Source organism: Oncorhynchus mykiss, chromosome 26 (genome assembly GCF_057628025.1).
Source record: "Oncorhynchus mykiss isolate SJ-2025 chromosome 26, ASM5762802v1, whole genome shotgun sequence".
In the NCBI taxonomy this organism is placed as follows: Eukaryota; Metazoa; Chordata; class Actinopteri; order Salmoniformes; family Salmonidae; genus Oncorhynchus; species Oncorhynchus mykiss.
The window spans coordinates 26,924,173-26,931,244 of record NC_143047.1 but is presented as its reverse complement, the minus strand read 5'-3'; the positions used below and the strand labels follow the sequence as shown (position 1 = coordinate 26,931,244).

Below are 7,072 nucleotides of genomic sequence, written 5' to 3'. Positions count from 1 at the left end.
GAATGCCCACCCTAGTCACACCCTGGCCTAACCAAAATAGAGAATCAAAGCCTCTCTATGGCCAGGGCGTGACAAGGGTGGCTAATACGCAAATATTTACTGGGGCTTATCCACAGCAAAGATGGCTGTTTGGAATAACATGGCCCAGGGTTTGACAGGGTTTGGTGGGTGGGCCCACGGGCTCTGGTTGCAGAGAGAATCCTCTCCACGGGCCCTGAGTTTACAACCTTTCACACACAGACACACGGCAAGGAGAATGTTTATTTTTTTCCTTACACAACGGAGGGTGAATAAGGAAAGAGGGACCATTGGAGGGAGATGTAAGGCTGATAGAACTATGTAGAGGGGGGAGAAGGATAGAGAGCGAGAGATAGGCAAACCTGTCTCTCAAGAGAAAACAGGCTATGTGCACACTGCCCACAAAATGAGGTGGAAACTGAGCTGCACTTCCCAACCTCCTGCCAAATGTTTGACTATATTAGAGACATATTTCTCTCAGATTACGCAGACCCACAAAGAATTAGAAAACAAATCCAATTTTGATAAACTCCCACATCTACTGGGTGAAATACCACAGTGTTCAATCACAAGATTTGTAACCTGTTGCCACAAGAAAAGGGCAACCAGTGAAGATCAAACACCATTGTAAATACAACCCATATTTATGTTTATTCATTTTCCGTTTTGTTCTTTAACTATTTGCACACCGTTATAACACTGTATATATAAATAATATGACATTTGAAATGTCTTTATTCTTTTGAAACTTTCTGAGTGTAATGTTTACTATTCATTTTTATTGTTTATTTTGTTAATTATCTATTTCACTTGCTTTGGCAATGTAAACATGTTTCCCATTCCAATAAAGCCCTTAAATCGAATTGAACTGAGAGAGCGCGAGAGCGGCACGAGAGAGAGAAAGAGTTCAGGAGTAATTTATCTCTCAGGGAGATACAGCACTAAATCTCCCAGAAACCCCTAGGGCCTGAGCCTGCAGCAGAGGTGAAGGGAGGAGCCTGGGTTGGGGGGAGAAGAGCCAATGGAGATGGATGGTGGTGCTGGATTCAATGTTGACTCCAGAGTGGTGTACCACGAATCTAGATAGAGGAGTTAGCAAGCTAACTTTGGTCAACTCTGAGTTCAACTCGGGGTAATGGTAACACAAAAGTGGCTCACTTTTTAGCTAAGTACATTTCTATGGCAACAAATCCTTCAGAACCTGCTTTGGGGCAGGCTAATTCAGGGCTAACTCCACTTTTCCTGAATGAAGTGTTTGAGCTGTGAGTTGAGGAGAAATCAAATTAGATGCCCTCCCTCTCGCAAAGAGTGCGTCATCATCCCTTCGTTCTCCGGACCATATTTGAGAAAGATAACTGATTAAATATTTGAATAATCATATGTTCTTGTGTATTAAAAATAGTAATATTCAAAAACATATCACAAGACGGCACTTTTAATATCCTTTTTCACACCATAGCCTGCTGAATTGTCAGGTTGTAATTATAATAATAATTTGGTGGGTGTTTATATTTGTTCTATTTCACACAGTACAGGTGTGTATCCCGACGTATGTGTGAATTGGAAATGTTTCTTTGCACTCACAACTCCCCCTGAGATACACTCAGAGAGTGGGGTCATGGCCAAAGTCTGCCACCATCAACGGTGACCCTGGTTCCCAAACTTTTTATAGTCCCATACCCTTAGTCCCGTACCTCCAACTGCGTACCCCCTCTAGCACCAGTGTCAGTGCACTCTCAAATGTTGTTTTTTGCCATCATTGTAAGCCTGCCACACACACACTATACAATACATTTATTAAACATAAGAATGAGTGTGAGTTTTTGTCACAACCCAGCTCATGGGAAGTGACAGAGAGCTCTTATAGGACCAGGGCACAAATAATAATATAATAATAATCAATAATTTTGCTCTTTATTTAACCATCTTACAGGGCTCCTGAGTGGCAAAGCAGTCAAAGACACTGCTGTACAAGAGGCGTCACTGCAGTACCTGGTTCGAATCCAGATTGGGAGTCCCATAGGCTGTCATTTTGAATAAAATTGTGTTCTTCTTATGGCTGCAGTATTGAGTAGCTTGGATGAAAGGTACCCAGAGTAAACGGCCTGCTCCTCAGTCTCAGTTGCTAATATATGAATATTATTAGTATTGGATAGAAAACACTCTGAAGTTTCAAAAAAATGTTTGAATGATGTCTGTGAGTATAACAGAACTCATATGGCAGGCAAAAACCTGAGAAGAAATCCAAACAGGAAGTGAGAAATCTGAGGTTGGTATATTTTCAACCCAGGCCCTATTGAATTCACATTGGGATATGAATGACGTTGCACTTCCTAGGGCTTCCACTAGATGTCAACCATCTTTAGAAACTTGAATGAGGCTTCTGCTGTGTTGTGGGACTGAATAAGAGCTGAATGAGTCAGCTTACTGGCAGAGAGCCATTTCCTGGTCACGCGCATTCCACATGATATCGACTTGCGTTCCGTTGCTCCTGTAGACACAAAGGAATTCTCTGGTTGGAACTTTATTGAAGATTTATGATAAAAACATCCTAATGATTGATTCTATACTTAGTTTGAAATGTTTCTTCGACCTGTAATATAACTTTTTGAAGTTTTTGTCTGAAGCTCGTGCATTTGGATATGTGTACCTTACGCTAACAAAAGCAGCTGCTTGGACATAAATAACGGACATTATCTAACAAATCAACCATTTATTGTGGAACTGCGATTCCTGGGAGTGCTTTTTCCGTAAAGTTTAAAAAAAATCTCACACAGCGGTTGCATTAAGGAGAGATATATCTATAATTCCATGTGTATAACTTGTATTATCATCTACATTTAAGATGAGTATTTCTGTTGAATCGATGTGGCTATGCAAAATCACTGGATGTTTTTGGAACAAGTGAACGTAAAGCTCCAATGTAAACTCAGATTTATTGATATAAATATAAACTTTATCAAACAAAACATTTGTGTACCTTAGTAGCGCTTCCCTTCCTCCTCTTTCTACTAGTTAAGCATGGCACTTGGGTGGTGCTTAGAGGAATCAACTCCACAGTCATTTCTTTCTGTGTTTTTTGAGGACATTTTACAACTCAAACTATGGATTTTACCCAAGAGGCTACAAGATTTTCCTATTCCCATGAAGAGGGCCAAAGGATTATTACCACTACCTCATTGCTAGATTAGATGACAGCCACAGAGAACACTGGGATGGGCTTAAACAAGGCTTACAGAGACTTGCAACACCTTATGGAGAAAGATACCAAACTTGACCTCAATTCTATCACCTTGTCTGACTACTGGAGGAAAGGCCTAATCCCCAGAGGACTCCGTATTATGAAGTTTGCAGCTAATGGAGCACAAGGTAAAACTGAATTTAGAGATAAATGGGAGGCTATTCTCAACAAGTGTTCTTTTGACCTAATGCTACTTCCAATAGAAGAATATAAAAAGGACAGACAAGTAGTCCAAACAGAAATTGAAGAAGTAAAAAGGAAAATCACAGAACACAGGGACAATTCTAAAAAAGCACAATGTGATGAGATCTTGAAAGAGAAAGTAGACACATTCACTCTGATATTGAAACAAGACAAGCTAAGAAAATTTAGAAGAGATGAAGTAGACTATAGAGATGGCAAGGTCTTTGCCTGGAGAAAACCAACACGTAAGAATTCAGAATCACATCTGCAGAGAAGGAAGCCTAGATCTGTTTCTTTCAATTTTACAAGCAGTGACGATGAGGATCACCCCAGACGCTCAGAGGCCAGCTCCTCCCAATAATTTTTAGATCAGGAAGAGGAGTCACGCAGGTTGCTCAACAAGAGAAGGAGAGGACGCGGAAGAGGCCAACACGGAGGGGGAGGAAGAAATCAAGACTATTAAACCACACGGAGCAGGACCAGAACAAGGCTGTGATCAACATTTCTGGAGAACTCATTTCTGATGATTGCATAAGGGTATTGTCTAAAGGACTGAATATGCCTCCACATATTCAACTAATGAATTTAATACAAAGATTGACCTATTTCGTTTCTACAGGAATCTACATCTGAAGGCCTGGTACAAGCCAAACATCTCTCCAACTACAGACACCAGTGTCTCAGGTCAGGCAGTTTCTGTTCCCTCTAAAACACCTTTTAAGCCCAAGTCCACTTTTTGTCCCATCGTCCAGAATGCCACAACAGAAAGTGAATTTTGATGTGGAGAATCTGTTGAAGGGTAAAATTGACCCCAACCAAACACGACGTAATCTTTCTAAGACAGAGAAGGATGCAGTTGAATCATTGTCCATAAATGAACAGATTGTGGTTAAAAAAGCAGACAAAGGTGGTGCTACAGTAGTGTGGAGTAAAGACATATATGTGACAGAAGCCTACCGTCAATTAGACAATGATGAATTCTACCAATCTCTTACCTTCAACCCTACAGAGGACCTAAAAACCTAATTGAAAGGGATCCTCACAGACGCTAAGGAGAATGGCTACATTTCAGACAATGAGTTCAAATGTCTTTTCAATGGCAGTATGGCTTCTTTTATCCTTCTTCCAAAAGTCCACAAAAGTCTTGAACCCCCCCCCCCCCCCCCCCCTGGCAGACCAGTCATTAGTGGTAAGGAAAGTCTGACAGAACCTATCTCTAAGCACATTGATTACTTTATTAAGCCTTTTCTGCCCCATCTTCAAGATACCACAGATGTGTTGAACAACATTAAGGAATTGAACAATATAGGTACAGCTTATTTTTTAGTCACCATGGATGTGGAGTCTCTATACACCACCATTGAGCATGAACAAGGTTTGGCAGCTATGCACCATTTCTTGAGTACCCGACCTGAAACTGAGATGCCTCCTACAGAATTCATTGTCTCACTGACTGAATGGACTCTTAATCATAACATCTTTCAGGACCGTATCTTTAAACAGGTCAAAGGTTGTGCCATGGGAGCTACAGCCCTTCCTACGCTGGTTTGTACTTGGGTAAATGGGAAAAGGACTTCATTTTGGATCCTTCTAATAACCATTTCTTTGACCAGATTATATGATGGGGACGCTATATTGATGATGTTTGCCTGTTTTGGTCCGGTTCAGAAGATGAACTTATTTCCTTCCACCAATACCTTAACAACATTAACCTTAACATCAAACTAACTATGGAGTACAGCAAGGATAACATTAATTTTTTGGACCTCGACATTAGTAAAAACGACAACGGTTGTTTGCACACATCAATCTTTAGGAAGCCTACAGATGGGAATACCATTCTGAGGGCAGACAGCTTTCACCCCAGAAGGCTAACAGAGAATATTCCATATGGCCAATTCCAAAGATTCCGCAGAATTTGTGATCAGGAAACAGACTACATTGTCAAATCTGCTTAATTGGAGAATCACTTCTTGAATCAGGGCTACAGCGTTCAGGTCCTGAAAGATGCCACTATAAGGGCTGGATTACTTGACAGAGAGAACTTGTTGCGAAGGGGAGTGCCTCGGGATACATCAGAGAGAGTGTATTTTGTTACAAAATACAGCACTGAAGCAGAGAGCATTAAAATAATCATTAAAAATAACTGGGAATCATCCAAAGTGATACGCTACTATGCCAAGTCTTTCCTGAGCCACCAGTCATAAGCTTTAAGAGATGTCTACCCTAAATGACAAATTAGTCCACAGTTATCTTCTGGGTGACTCTCAAAAAACTTGGCTTGACCACAAACCCAAGGGCTCTTTTAAATGTAACCATTGCAACCATTGCAGTAATATTGCACAGAATAAGTATTTTGTTGACCCAGCTTCCAAAATGGAGTATTACGTCAAGCATTTCATTAACTGCAAAACCACTCATGTCATCTATAGATTGGAATGTCCACAGTTATCTTCTGGGTGACTCTCAAAAAACTTGGTTTGACCACAAACCCAAGGGTTCTTTTAAATGTAACCATTGCAACCATTGCAGTAATATTGTACAGAAGAAGTATTTTGTTGACCCAGCTTCCAAAATGGAGTATTACGTCAAGCATTTCATTAACTGCAAAACCACTCATGTCATCTATAGATTGGAATGTCCACAGTGCAAGGTGTTCTACATTGGATGGACAAAGAGATGCCTTCAAGACCGCTTAGCGGAACACAAGTACGCCATACAGGTAGGTAATGAAGACTACCCCATGGCAAGGCACTACAAGTCCCTACACCATGGCAACCCTGACTCCCTACAAGCTATGGGTATTGATCATATTCCGGCCTCTTATTAGAAAAGGGGACCGTCTTAAACAGTTAAACCAAAGGGAAAGTTTTGGGATTTACAAACTACAGGCCACTAAATACCCTGGTTTAAATTAAGATATGGATTTCTCACCCTTTCTGTAGGGTTGTGATGGGTCTATTTGCTGTCATCCAGTGGACATTTTGCTTAATTTGCCCTCAGCTATGGTTAGACTGTTGTTGTTCATGTTTTGCTGTGTTCTAGTATACTATGGAATATATTGCTTTCTTATTCTTGACACTTCTCCCAGTCATATTTAAGGTTAGAACTACCTTTTAGTCTTCTGATACTTCTAGCTTGGAGTTGTATTTTTATGATAACTTAGCTACAGTATTTAACCTTTTAATGTGTATAGTATTGCTTACTAGGAGTGTCCAGTCAATTTTGTAACCACTCCCTCTTCCAATTAGGGCTAATTGGAAAAGCTGTTCAAAAGAGGTCATTGTATTCCTTTTTTTGTACTCCCTGACAAAGGCCATGCTGCCGAAATGCGTCGGTTTAAAAAAAACTTTGTTTCTATTGAACATGCCATACTAATAAAGGCATTTAAATTAATTATATGAAGAGTGCCTTGGTCCTCCTTTCTTTTTGATGACAGAACATACATGTATTGTGTAACATGAAGTCCTATGAGTGTCATCTGATGAAGATCATCAAAGGTTAGTGATTAATTTTATCTCTATTTGTGCTTTTTGTGACTCCTCTCTTTGGCTGGAAAAATGGCTGTGTTTTTCTGTGGCTTGGTGGTGACCTAACATAATCGTTTGTGGGGCTTTCGCCATAAATCCT

At 40.3% G+C, this 7,072-nt stretch overlaps 1 long non-coding RNA gene across 2 annotated transcripts; it reads left to right on the top strand.

Moving 5' to 3' along the window:
- The first annotated feature begins 2,363 nt into the window (after positions 1 to 2,363).
- Positions 2,364 to 6,841, top strand: LOC149971441 (uncharacterized). Of its 2 annotated transcripts, XR_016492393.1 has the most exons (3): positions 2,364 to 3,979; positions 4,062 to 4,126; positions 6,074 to 6,841. It is a non-coding gene; the product is annotated as an uncharacterized LOC149971441 (long non-coding RNA). The 2 variants fall into 2 exon arrangements; XR_016492392.1 differs by having other exon boundaries at positions 4,062 to 6,841.
- Positions 6,842 to 7,072: the final 231 nt, after the last annotated feature.